General features: G+C 43.9%; 2 non-coding genes across 2 annotated transcripts; both read left to right on the top strand.

Moving 5' to 3' along the window:
- The first annotated feature begins 2,443 nt into the window (after positions 1-2,443).
- TRNAS-GCU (transfer RNA serine (anticodon GCU)) lies at positions 2,444-2,525 on the top strand. Its single transcript has one exon. It is a non-coding gene; the product is annotated as a tRNA-Ser (tRNA).
- Positions 2,526-3,030: 505 nt separating this feature from the next.
- Positions 3,031-3,112, top strand: TRNAL-AAG (transfer RNA leucine (anticodon AAG)). Its single transcript has one exon. It is a non-coding gene; the product is annotated as a tRNA-Leu (tRNA).
- Positions 3,113-14,594: the final 11,482 nt, after the last annotated feature.

Consider the following 14,594-nt stretch of genomic DNA (forward strand, 5'->3'; position numbering starts at 1 on the left):
GGAAGAGATTGATATGAGGGAATTTTAGTATGTAAAATTAGTAGGGAAGATTTGTGTGATGACAAGAGTCATCAGAGGAGGGATTGCTGGAGTGTGTCTTTTAAAATTAATATTAACATGAAAAGCTTACAATATATTGTGTAATGAAGCTGCATAAAAAATGTGTTAACGTAGAAATAATGCACACGTTTGAAATGTGCCCACGGGGAGTGGCTACCAATGTATACGAAGACTAATGAAAGTTATTAATGCTGAATTAATTATGTACTAATGTTTTTAATTTGTATTAACATATCAAAATTGGAGTTATGTATTAGGAGTTTGTTCATTATGCAGTAGGACTTAGTTTAGCGAAGGTCTGTGCCTAGCTGCCTGGTCTCATATTAAACTGTCTTTTTCTAACGTGCAATGTGCTATTTTCCTGAAGGACATGAAATTGTACTTTCCCAGAAGCTAGAGATGTGTGTAGCTGTAGTAAATTCTTTCTCATGGGACCCTACTTGCTCAAGGAGACATTCTTGCTGAATGCAACAGTGTAATTTGTAACAGGTGCAAGGCTGCCTGGAGTAGGAGAAAACAATGGAACTACTGACTGTAGCGTAAAATGTAACTTTTCTTACCTGTCATTCCAACCGATGAAAACGTCAATAACATGGGCCAATCAACGACATGAGAACTGTGGTTTGTGTAAAACTCTGGTGAAGATTATTGGACAGAGATGGCGATGCACCAATGATTATCCATTGAGGAATTAGGAGTAAATTAGACTGCTTTGATTTAACCACATGACCCGAGGAGAAATCAGGCATTTATTGGACATTCCACTCCAAGCCATTCTTTGCCATTCTACTGAGCCATTTAGGCTATTTAGTTTGAGACTTTGCCGTTTGTTCGCCCTGTTACTCTAAACCACCCTTTACTTTTTCCTTACCTGATACTTACTTCTCCTCTATATGAGGGAAGTTCTTGTTCCTTAGCTATGCCATACTGATACTTTGCCCTGTCCTTTCTTTGCTGATGATGCAAACGACTGATGTCCCTAGGACGAAGACTGACGCTGTTTGCTGATCCGTTGGATGGGTAACTATCTGATCAAAATTGTAATTGTCTGTTTGCCTTTTCTTTCTAGGTACCAACTGCTCTTTGATAGAGGCCATAGTTAGATGTTTTCCAAATTTGTGTTTGCTAAATTGTTTTGCATGAAGCCCAACATGCTGATGCTAATACGAGGTTATTTAAGGTGTTCACTAAAATCTGACGCAAATAGACAAATGACTGAGTTCTTGCTTTGTTGAACCATGCACTACTGAGACTTTGCTAAGTTGCTTCTTAATAATTATGTGTTAATACTGAGTGAATATTCTCTATGCATTGATTAATTGCGTTTCTAATTGCAAATCTGAAGAGTTACTAATGAGATGAATTGCTGATGAGATTAACAGAAATGACTTTAGATTGTAACCAGTAGGGAAATAAATATCCTAACACTTAACTAAATTGGTGTGGTTATTCATGACTGAAAGATCATGGTGTGTTCACTTTATTGACTCTCATTAAAGGTTATTGATTAGCATGCTGATTAGTTATTGCGATTGTTGTTGAGATATTGATCTATTGATTTGTGATGCCAAAAGACATCTCGTACTGGGAAGTCCCCGAACCTGTTCTAAAAGGTTCATCGACCTAGGCGTGTCTCCTTGTAAGTTTACTTATCAAGGCTCTGACGCGCCTTCACTAATAAAAAGTAATCTGATCGCTTGCTGCGGAGTCATCGTCAACAAAAACTACCAAAATATTACTTCAATGTATTGTAATTACGACTGCCTCAGTTTTATGCATTACGTGAGAAGTCGGACAGCAATTTATTTAGCGCAAAAATATTTCTTGTTGATGCACGTACGTTTTTAAACTGAAGTGTCATAGCTGTAGCGGCAATACTCCCAGTTTAGGTGGTTTTATAAACTAAGTTTTACTTTCTCCTACTTAAAACTTTTTGCAGAACAATGCACATTAAATGGGAAGGCAGTTTTCCTTAATTGTGTACTATTTGCTGCCTAATGTTGACATGTAAGCACACCACCAATAACTGACACCTAGAGACTCGAAAGCGCCATACCAGTACAATATTTGTATGATATTGCACTTTAAATCCACGTACAACTGAATTAAAGCAATCTTAGCTCATTTGAGGGTAGTGTGATAGTACATCACATATGGATAGAACACGTTTGGAAAGTGTAATTTTCATGATTACATTACATTTAACATATAAATTCAAGCTGAAGTAGGGATGGACAACAAGGTCGTATAGAGCAAAGCTGAAGACAACAAGTTACCATAACAATCTGTAAATATATGCTCTTTATTATGTTTAGACAACTATCACCTAATAGAACACATTTTGGCTACCATATTTTGTACTCCTGAAACATGGTGTTTCGAAGACGAGGTGGCCGAGTGGTTAAGGCGATGGACTGCTAATCCATTGTGCTCTGCACGCGTGGGTTCGAATCCCATCCTCGTTGGTTTATTGTTCCGTCCTTAGATTTTAGTATGTGGTAGGGCTGAATTAACCCTATTTTATGTGAAAGTTAAATGACATATCCCATGGTATTTCCAGCAGTACAACGGATCAGTTTGGAAACACCGCTCAGTTGAGTACTGTGCTTAGGCATTACTGTAAACAGCGCCAGCCGGGTTCTGCTCATGAATCACAAAATATTTCCTGAGGCGGAGGGTTGGTAAGTTGAGGGATGTAGATAGTTTGATTCCTTATCCTTAAAGAAAGAGAAGCAGCGCGTGCGGGACGCCAATGTAAGGGTTGTCTTCCTACGGACTCTCAGGACTGGCGCTCCCTGACACCTCCCATGGCCCGGGACCAATCCTGACCTACTAAATGTATCACATGCCTGCTGCTGTTGGCGTTGACTTTCCTAGGATCACTTCACAGGCTATACACCCTTATTCTCCAACTCCCCTATACAACAGAACATCTCACTTCAGAAAGCTTACAGAAACAGGTTTGCACAGGGTAGTGTGGCTGAGCGGTCTAAGGTGCTGGATTAAGGCTCCAGTCTCTTTGGAGGTGTGGGTTCGAATCCCACCGCTGCCAGTATTTTTCAACTCACAAACGTATTTTGTCTGCATCAGTGTCTCACTCTCTGCCTTCTGCACCTACGATCCACATAGCGAGAGATGAGACTATGTAAAGTGGTGACGTATATATATAAGGGTAGCCAGACAGTGGGACCGAGCCTTCTTATTTTAAAAAACCACAACCTAAGGTGACAAGAATTGTATCGGTAAACAAACCAGCTGTCTTGAAGTCTAACTATAGAGGCGACGAGAGGGGTCACTGTGATGCTGAAAGTTCAGTGAGTGTAAACAGTAGAACGCTGTGTGATACGTTTCCTTGCAGTGATGACAGCTCGCGTTTCTAAAGCAGAGAGCAAACATACAATGGGGAAGAAGAATAAATAAGGAAAGACATATATTAGATGTAGACATTTATTATACTTTGCTTTTCACCTGTAACTCGCTCAACTGTCGGTGAATGCTGCGTTACCCTGCATAGCCAGGTCACCACAGCAGGTGTCCACAGTGTTTGGCCAAGTTACTATAGTTGTGAGCTTGTAGATGTGAGGTAGCGTGGCTGAGCAGGCTAAACTGGCTAGATTTAGGCTCCAGTCTCTCTGGAGCCGTGGGCTTGAATCCCAACACTTTAAGTTTACTTGAACCAAATACTTTTGCAAAAAAGGTTCATGTAATAAATATTCATTAGGGTCGTGGTTGTGAGTATGACACTAATGGATAAAAGTGGGACTAACAATGCTACAATTCCTGAGACTACCACTGCACTAACAGCCTGGGAGAGGTTTGAGCTGGATACAAGATACTTGCATGAGGGAACTAACTCGAAAGGGGAACTATCCACTGATGTGTTCTATCGCTTGCTGAGTGAGTATGTTGACACAATGGATGCAAAAGATTGTTTTGTGTGTACACAGATTCCTGTTTCGGTACAAGAGGGGGTTACCTATCATAGACTGTCATTAACATATGGGATACGTTGTAGTCTGTTACTAACAAGATTGTTTAACCAGGAAGACATTCAATATTTTTACTCAAATCATGATCTTGTGTTTTCTAATGTGCCTATCATAGAGGATGTGAGTGGGGTAGCTAAGTACTATAGCATAAAGTTAGTTAAAGGATTCTTTCAGGCGACATTAACAATTAGTACATCTTATGCACACCACAATAATTTGACATGTTTGCTTACACCTGTAGAGAAAAGCTTTTTAGATCACACGGAAGAGAGAAGAAGGGCATTGAAGGGTAAACTAGAGAAAGGATTACAGCAACGGGCCTTTGCTAGTAGTGACGGTTATAGTGCAATTAGAGAACAAGGGAAGTTAGCTTTAGACGCACTACATGTAGGAAAGCTTAGCATATCCAAGACCAAATCATACTATGACAATGTGTTTGTGGGAATGAGTGAATGTAAGCGTGTGTTTTTGTTTCAGAGTAAATGGACGTTCATGTTAAATGGACAGGATCCAGCAATCCCCGGGATTTATTATATATGTGTGTGAGAAACTGGGGCTGATTGCAGAGGCCCCATAACTTTTTGCCCCCATTTTCCACTTTATGCTGGTGTTTTCCTGATTCTGATGGTGCCCTGGGTACTGCTAACCAGTCCCAGGGCCTGTGCTCTGTGTAAAATGGATATGCAAATTAGGCTAATTATAATTGGCTAAGTAAACCTACCTATAAGTCCCTAGTATATGGTAGGGCATGTAGGTTTAGGGACCACAGCATAGGTGGTGCACACCTAGGTGCATTGCTGAGGTGCCCAGTGTCATTTTAAAAGCAAGCCTGCCTTGCTGGCTGCTTTTAAATTAAAGTTATATGCAAATTCGACTTTGGAATTAAAGGTACTTCCAAAGTCTTAAACTACCTTATTTTTACATATAAGTCACCCCTAAGGTGTGCCCTATGTGCCCCTAGGGCTGGGTGCCATGTAACTATAAGCAGGGACTTTATAAAAATAGATTTATAAGCCCTGGTGAGGTAAAAACAGCCAAATTCGTTTTTCCCTCATTGAAGTAAATGGCCTTCATAGGCTAGAATGGGCAGACTTTATTTAAAATTTTAAAGTCTCCTTAAGTGTTACATACCAAGAATTTGGTATCAAATTGATTGTTATAATAAATCCCACAACTTCCAGTTGTTGGATTTAATATAACTAGTGCAGGTAAAAAGTTTAGACTTTACCTAAAAAGTTGCCAATTTCAGCTCTGCATTGTTTTTGCTGCTGTGCTCTGATTGGCCAGCCTGCAGCAGCTTCTGCCAGGCTACTTTAATGAGGTGTGAAGTGGCCTGACTTCACACAAAGGAATGTGCTTGGGGGAGAGAACCTCCCCTCAGCAGATGGGGAAGCAGGAAGGGGGAGGGCTGCCAAACTGGTCTTCAAAGGCAGAGAAGGACATCTGGAGCACCCAGCAACACCCCCACATCCTGCAACCCCAGACAGCTAGGTGCCCCCTTGATTAGATTAGGAGAGGGCAGGAGAGGGGTGTGTTTATGATTTTTAGCCACACCAGTGGGTGGGCTCAGCCAGATCTCTCCTCTAAAAATCAGATTCATCCATTTTGGATTTTTAGAGACTGTTGCCTTCTGGGATGGATTTTTGCCACACTTCCCAGGAAGTGGTCATCACAGGGGGACGACCCTGTCCCTGATTGGAGGACCAGGGCCCCCCTGCTTTTCACCCAGGAGCAAGGATAAAACTGGCAGACCTGCACCCACGCCTCAGATCCCCACCAAATTTCAAGAAGAAAGAACTACAAGGAGAAGAAGGACTGCCCTGCTGGACCCCTGGCCTGCACCTGGACCCTGCACTCAGAAAGACTGCACCAGCTGCACACTTGGGCTTCACCACAAGAAGGACTTTGCCTGGCTTCCACTGGTTCAAGGAGGGACTCCCTGTTTGCTACAGGTGAAAAATTGCTAACCAGAGTCCCCTGCACCAACTCCTGAAAAAGTGACCAGCTGACCACTGCCCAGTGGCCAAAAAGGAGTTTGCGCCAGGTGCACTCTGGGAGTTGAAGTCCGCACTTCCCAAGGACCATCACAGAACTTCTGGACCCTTGGGGTGAGCTGTGGACCCCAAAAGAACCTTAAAAGAACATCTGGGTGAAGCCCCAGAAGTTTGGAAAAGATTGGAGAAATTTTAGAAAAAAGCTCCATAAAGTGACCGACTCGACGCGGAAATTCTAGCCGGCTTGCCTCAACCGCGACCCGGCCTGACTTCGTGGTTCGTCCCGGTCAAGAAAAACATCCGAAAAAGAGACTAAGTCCGAACGTAAAAAGTTGACCGGGACCTTCCAGCCATCGTATCCGAGAAGGGCTCCACGGACGTCGGATCAAGATCCAGGTTTACCCCGGTCGAAGGATTTTCATCTCGAAAAAAACGACTAAGTCCGAAGGTAGAAATCACCACCGAGGAAACCGACTTCGCGTATCCGGACAAGGGCTCCAGGAGGTCGGATCCAACTGGCAGGTTCGTCCCGGTGAAGAAAAACTTCAAAATAAAGACTAAGTCAGAAGGTAACTTTTTAACCGAGGCTTCCCGCGACCTGTATCCGAGCAGGGCTCCATCGCGGTCGGCCTGAAAGTTTGACTTTGTCCCGGTCCTGGTGCAACCAGATGACCCGATTGGCGCTTTTTGTTTCTATGCGCTAGAAAATAATAATACTTTAAAAATTCATATCTCCGGTTCCCCTGAACCGATTTTAATCGTTTTTGTGTCATTTTAAAGATAAAAATATAAGCTATTTTTATAAATTGGTTTTGGATTTTTAAACTGTTTCCTGTGTTTTATTTAATTACTGTTTTGTGATATTTGAATGCTTTACACTTTGTCTCCTAAGTTAAGCCTTGACGCTCGATGCCAAGCTACCAAGGGTAGAGCTGGGATTAATTTACTGAGACCTAACTGTACTTTTGTGGAGGTTTGTGGCTTGTTGCTAGGTGTAGGTACCTACCTGCCCTACCAATAACCCATTTTCCAACATAATTGGAAGCAGCGACGGGATCCTGTACTTGTGTTCAATATCACGTTACAGTTTTAGATAAAACAAATTAAAAATCCTTTAAATTGTCCTAGTGCAAAAATTGTTTTTAATTTTTAATTTTAATTTTTTTTTTTTGTAATTAATTTGGATTAATTTCAATTATTGAATTTTTGTAATTTTTCTAAATTCTTGTTTCCAATTTTTGCAAAAAGTTTTTGTTGACACAAAACTAGGGAACCATGGAGCTTGATCTGGCTAGCCTACCCACACTGACAGTAGTCCAGCTTAGGGGGTTTTGTATTGAGAGGGGGTTGCCTGCAACCACTAATCTCAGGAAGGAAATCCTGATTAAATCCCTGACAGCATGGGCTGAGGCCCAAGAGGTAGAGACAGAGGAAGCTCCAGAGGAGGAACCAAAAGAGGATGATGCTAACTCTAACCACTCAGGGGAGGAAAGGCATCAGACCCCAAGTGAGGAAGAGGAGGAACGGTCCTCACTGGACACAGTCACTAGGGGCAGACCCAAAGCTAGTGGTAGGAAGAGGGTCCTTTCAGGAGGAGAGAACCCATCCATCAGGGAAAGAGAGCTGGAAGCCCAGCTAGCCTACATAGCTTTGGAAGCAGAGAAGCTGGCCCTAGAGAAGAAAAAGTGGGCATACAAAGAAAAAAGAGATGGAAGCAGCGATAAAGAAGCTGAGGTGTCCATGGGTGGGGGAGTTTGCCCCAGATTACCCAAGGGGGTAGTTCCTGCTTATATAGAGGGGGATGACATAGATAAGTGGCTAGGGGCCTTTGAGAGGGCACTCCAAATGAGAAGGGTTAAGCCTCAATACTGGGGTTCCCTTTTGTGGGAGTTGGTCCCCAACTCAGGGAGGGATAGGCTTCTGACCTTAAGGGGGGAGGAGGCAGATTCATACCCTAGTATGAAGAGGTGCTTAGTCAAGAAGTTTGGTCTGACCCCAGAGCAATATAGAATGAAGTTCAGGGACACCCAGAAGGTCAGTACCCAGTCTTGGGTTGACTTTGTGGACACCTCACTAAAGGCACTAGAGGGCTGGATTATTGGCAACAAAGTAAATACTTATGAGGGGTTATACAATCTGATCATGAGAGAGCACATCTTGACCAATTGTATCCAAGAAAGGTTACGCCAGCATCTAGTGGACTCTAAGCTGACCAACCCTAGAGAGCTAGGGGAGGCAGCTGATGAGTGGTTGAGAACCAGGGTGGTTGTCAAGTCCCAGGGGGGAGACTCCAAGAAGGGGGGGACAGGTCCCCAAAAACCTAAGGAGGGAGGTGGTAAGCCCACCACAGAGACTCCCTCTGTACCCCAGAACCCTAAGAAGGAGGAGAGTAAATCCCACTCCCACTCTGACATGCAGAGACAGGGAGACCCAGGGTTAAAAAAGCTCTTGGACAGCAGGGCTTGCTTTGACTGTCAGCAGACAGGTCACTTCAGAGGAGATGCAGCCTGTCCAAAGAAGGTGGTTAGCACTGGGCTGTCCAGTGTAGCCATAGAGGAGGATTCCTCAGATGATGAAGTCCTCCTAGCATTGTGCTGGGAGACAGGACCAGATGGTAAGCTGGTGATCCCTGAGGGTGGGAGTAGGCACTTCCACCACATTCAAGTGAATGGGATCCCTACCACTGGCCTGAGAGACACCTGTGCCAGTCACACTGTAGTGAGTGACCGGTTAGTGACCCCAGACATGTATGTCCCAGGAAAGACAAAGAAAGTCAGGATAGCCACAGGGGAGGTCACCTCCAAACCTGTAGCCATAGTGCCCCTAGAGAGGGAGGGTATCCTTGACTGGATTAGGGTGGTAGTCAGTGCTGACCTTCCCCTAGATTGTATCCTGGGCAATGACCTCCCAGAGGTGAGTCTGGTCACAGATGGGGTGGTCGCCCAGGGCGCCCCCCCAAACCAAAGTCCTGGGGAGTCAGTCCCTACAGTTAGGAGACAGGGGTCCCCAAGAAAAGGAAAGAAGAAAAGGAAGGGTAGGCCACTCTTAAAGAGAGTTCCAGGGAGCCAAAGGCCTTCTGCCCCAGTAGGGGGGGAGCCCAGAGTTGGCACTGGTGAGGCCTCACCTGACCCCAAGGAAGTCCTGAGTAGTCAGGCAGCTGTCCAGATGCAGGGTGTTGCCCCTGCACTGACAGAAGGGAGAGTGGAAGGAGGGTGTCTGCCACAGGAGGTGGTAGCCCCCCACTCTAGACAGCAAGAGGGGTGCCAGGACCCCAAAGATGCCCCTAAAGCAGCTCAGCCACCTGTCAGTGGAGAGCTTAGGGTGTGGTTCTGGGTACTGACAGCTGTCAGTAGCCTCTGCTGGGTGCTAGCCTTCCTGGCAGCACTGTACTTGGCCTGGGAGGCAGACCCCAAGGCCAATAGCAAAGTAGGCCCCCTGACCCTGTTGGTCATGGTGGGGTTGCTCAAGTGTTGGGTGACCTCTTTGGGTAAGCTAGGTCTTGCCCTAGCAAAGTTAGGAGTAGGGGAGGTGGGCACCGTACTACCCAAGTTGGCAGAGAGAGAGGAGGAAGACCCCCCTAGAGGGAAGTTTCAGTTTGAGTTGGGTCCTTTTACTGTTGGGATGGCTTCACTACCCAGAGGGAGTGACCCTGACAGGGGGATATAAGGCAGAGTAGGCCCTGCAAAAGGGACAGCCAGTTTTCTTCACTGTCTTCCTCGCCTAACAAGCCAGGAAGACTCTCCCAGGGTTGGGCTGAGTCTCCTGGGCGTGTGGGCTGGGGGGGGGGGGTTGTGTGAGAAACTGGGGCTGATTGCAGAGGCCCCATAACTTTTTGCCCCCATTTTCCACTTTATGCTGGTGTTTTCCTGATTCTGATGGTGCCCTGGGTACTGCTAACCAGTCCCAGGGCCTGTGCTCTGTGTAAAATGGATATGCAAATTAGGCTAATTATAATTGGCTAAGTAAACCTACCTATAAGTCCCTAGTATATGGTAGGGCATGTAGGTTTAGGGACCACAGCATAGGTGGTGCACACCTAGGTGCATTGCTGAGGTGCCCAGTGTCATTTTAAAAGCAAGCCTGCCTTGCTGGCTGCTTTTAAATTAAAGTTATATGCAAATTCGACTTTGGAATTAAAGGTACTTCCAAAGTCTTAAACTACCTTATTTTTACATATAAGTCACCCCTAAGGTGTGCCCTATGTGCCCCTAGGGCTGGGTGCCATGTAACTATAAGCAGGGACTTTATAAAAATAGATTTATAAGCCCTGGTGAGGTAAAAACAGCCAAATTCGTTTTTCCCTCATTGAAGTAAATGGCCTTCATAGGCTAGAATGGGCAGACTTTATTTAAAATTTTAAAGTCTCCTTAAGTGTTACATACCAAGAATTTGGTATCAAATTGATTGTTATAATAAATCCCACAACTTCCAGTTGTTGGATTTAATATAACTAGTGCAGGTAAAAAGTTTAGACTTTACCTAAAAAGTTGCCAATTTCAGCTCTGCATTGTTTTTGCTGCTGTGCTCTGATTGGCCAGCCTGCAGCAGCTTCTGCCAGGCTACTTTAATGAGGTGTGAAGTGGCCTGACTTCACACAAAGGAATGTGCTTGGGGGAGAGAACCTCCCCTCAGCAGATGGGGAAGCAGGAAGGGGGAGGGCTGCCAAACTGGTCTTCAAAGGCAGAGAAGGACATCTGGAGCACCCAGCAACACCCCCACATCCTGCAACCCCAGACAGCTAGGTGCCCCCTTGATTAGATTAGGAGAGGGCAGGAGAGGGGTGTGTTTATGATTTTTAGCCACACCAGTGGGTGGGCTCAGCCAGATCTCTCCTCTAAAAATCAGATTCATCCATTTTGGATTTTTAGAGACTGTTGCCTTCTGGGATGGATTTTTGCCACACTTCCCAGGAAGTGGTCATCACAGGGGGACGACCCTGTCCCTGATTGGAGGACCAGGGCCCCCCTGCTTTTCACCCAGGAGCAAGGATAAAACTGGCAGACCTGCACCCACGCCTCAGATCCCCACCAAATTTCAAGAAGAAAGAACTACAAGGAGAAGAAGGACTGCCCTGCTGGACCCCTGGCCTGCACCTGGACCCTGCACTCAGAAAGACTGCACCAGCTGCACACTTGGGCTTCACCACAAGAAGGACTTTGCCTGGCTTCCACTGGTTCAAGGAGGGACTCCCTGTTTGCTACAGGTGAAAAATTGCTAACCAGAGTCCCCTGCACCAACTCCTGAAAAAGTGACCAGCTGACCACTGCCCAGTGGCCAAAAAGGAGTTTGCGCCAGGTGCACTCTGGGAGTTGAAGTCCGCACTTCCCAAGGACCATCACAGAACTTCTGGACCCTTGGGGTGAGCTGTGGACCCCAAAAGAACCTTAAAAGAACATCTGGGTGAAGCCCCAGAAGTTTGGAAAAGATTGGAGAAATTTTAGAAAAAAGCTCCATAAAGTGACCGACTCGACGCGGAAATTCTAGCCGGCTTGCCTCAACCGCGACCCGGCCTGACTTCGTGGTTCGTCCCGGTCAAGAAAAACATCCGAAAAAGAGACTAAGTCCGAACGTAAAAAGTTGACCGGGACCTTCCAGCCATCGTATCCGAGAAGGGCTCCACGGACGTCGGATCAAGATCCAGGTTTACCCCGGTCGAAGGATTTTCATCTCGAAAAAAACGACTAAGTCCGAAGGTAGAAATCACCACCGAGGAAACCGACTTCGCGTATCCGGACAAGGGCTCCAGGAGGTCGGATCCAACTGGCAGGTTCGTCCCGGTGAAGAAAAACTTCAAAATAAAGACTAAGTCAGAAGGTAACTTTTTAACCGAGGCTTCCCGCGACCTGTATCCGAGCAGGGCTCCATCGCGGTCGGCCTGAAAGTTTGACTTTGTCCCGGTCCTGGTGCAACCAGATGACCCGATTGGCGCTTTTTGTTTCTATGCGCTAGAAAATAATAATACTTTAAAAATTCATATCTCCGGTTCCCCTGAACCGATTTTAATCGTTTTTGTGTCATTTTAAAGATAAAAATATAAGCTATTTTTATAAATTGGTTTTGGATTTTTAAACTGTTTCCTGTGTTTTATTTAATTACTGTTTTGTGATATTTGAATGCTTTACACTTTGTCTCCTAAGTTAAGCCTTGACGCTCGATGCCAAGCTACCAAGGGTAGAGCTGGGATTAATTTACTGAGACCTAACTGTACTTTTGTGGAGGTTTGTGGCTTGTTGCTAGGTGTAGGTACCTACCTGCCCTACCAATAACCCATTTTCCAACAATGTGGACTTAATGCTTATTATCGTCTTCCAAAGGGATAGTATGGGACATGTTATTTGGGGATAGTTTTCCCAAAGATATATCAACTTGACGATTTGAAAAGGTTACCAAAATTGTCTGAATTACATCGTACTAGACATAAGAAAGAGACTGCTGCTGGTGTAGTAGGAGACATATTTGGGACGATAATTTCTTCAGTGGGAGTTATTATGAACTCCATAAAGATTCAAAAGTTGTCTACTATTGAGGATAACATGCTGACAAACTTTTCAGGGGCTATACTCCTGATGGATACTGAACTTGCTGCGGAGGGGGCTATGACTCTTCAAAACAGGCTTGCTTTAGACATTCTTTTAGTAAAAAATGGCAGAGTTTGTAGATTGCTCAATGGGTGTAATTGTTGCGCTTACATACCAGATAATAGTAATGAGATTAGAAGTATGCTTACTAACTTGACTAGGGATAGTACGAACTTGAAGGATTTGAAAGAATCAGGTGTTTGGAAAAAGGTTGGGAAAGGATTTGCTTCAGTGGGAAATTGGATTAGTAACATTTGGCATGGGATATTGTCTAAAATAATACAGGGGATATTGATTGTTATAGATTGCTTATTTGGATCATGGGTGGCATGTAAAATTAGTAAAAGAATAAAATTGAAGATGGCGAAAAATAATAGGAGGAGGGAAGAAAAACAAAGGGAAAAATTATTCAGGGCAAGATCAAAGGGGAAACCAAGAAGGGAAGAGATTGATATGAGGGAATTTTAGTATGTAAAATTAGTAGGGAAGATTTGTGTGATGACAAGAGTCATCAGAGGAGGGATTGCTGGATTGTGTCTTTTAAAATTAATATTAACATGAAAAGCTTACAATATATTGTGTAATGAAGCTGCATAAAAAATGTGTTAACGTAGAAATAATGCACACGTTTGAAATGTGCCCACGGGGAGTGGCTACCAATGTATACGAAGACTAATGAAAGTTATTAATGCTGAATTAATTATGTACTAATGTTTTTAATTTGTATTAACGTATCAAAATTGGAGTTATGTATTAGGAGTTTGTTCATTAAGCAGTAGGCCTTAGTTTAGCGAAGGTCTGTGCCTAGCTGCCTGGTCTCATATTAAACTGTCTTTATCTAACGTGCAATGTGCTATTTTCCTGAAGGACATGAAACTGTACTTTCCCAAAAGCTAGAGATGTGTGTAGCTGTAGTAAATTCTTTTTCATGGGACCCTACTTGCTCAAGGAGACATTCTTGCTGAATGCAACAGTGTAATTTGTAACAGGTGCAAGGCTGCCTGGAGTAGGAGAAAACAATGGAACTACTGACTGTAGCATAAAATATAACTTTTCTTACCTGTCATTCCAACCGATGAAAACGTCAATAACATGGGCCAATCAACGACATGAGAACTGTGGTTTGTGTAAAACTCTGGTGAAGATTATTGGACAGAGATGGCGATGCACCAATGATTATCCATTGAGGAATTAGGAGTAAATTAGACAGCTTTGATTTAACCACATGACCCGAGGAGAAATCAGGCATTTATTGGACATTCCACTCCAAGCCATTCTTTGCCATTCTACTGAGCCATTTAGGCCATTTAGTTTGAGACTTTGCCGTTTGTTTGCCCTGTTACTCTAAACCACCCTTTACTTATTCCTTACCTGATACTTACTTCTCCTCTATATGAGGGAAGTTCTTGTTCCTTAGCTATGCCATACTGATACTTTGCCCTGTCCTTTCTTTGCTGATGATGCAAACGACTGATGTCCCGAGGACGAAGACTGACGCTGTTTGCTGATCCGTTGGATGGGTAACTATCTGATGAAAATTGTAATTGTCTGTTTGCCTTTTCTTTCTAGGTACCAACTGATCTTTGATAGAGGCCATAGTTAGATGTTTTCCAAATTTGTGTTTGCTAAATTGTTTTGCATGAAGCCCAACATGCTGATGCTAATACGAGGTTATTTAAGGTGTTCACTAAAATCTGACACAAATAGACAAATGACTGAGTTCTTGCTTTGTTGAACCATGCACTACTGAGACTTTGCTAAGTTGCTTCTTAATAATTATGTGTTAATACTGAGTGAATATTCTCTATGCATTGATTAATTGCGTTTCTAATTGCAAATCTGAAGAGTTACTAATGAGATGAATTGCTGATGAGATTAACATAAATGACTTTAGATTGTAACCAGTAGGGAAATAAATATCCTAACACTTAACTAAATTGGTGTGGTTATTCATGACTGAAATATCATGGTGT

Source organism: Pleurodeles waltl, chromosome 12 (assembly GCF_031143425.1).
Source record: "Pleurodeles waltl isolate 20211129_DDA chromosome 12, aPleWal1.hap1.20221129, whole genome shotgun sequence".
In the NCBI taxonomy this organism is placed as follows: domain Eukaryota; kingdom Metazoa; phylum Chordata; class Amphibia; order Caudata; family Salamandridae; genus Pleurodeles; species Pleurodeles waltl.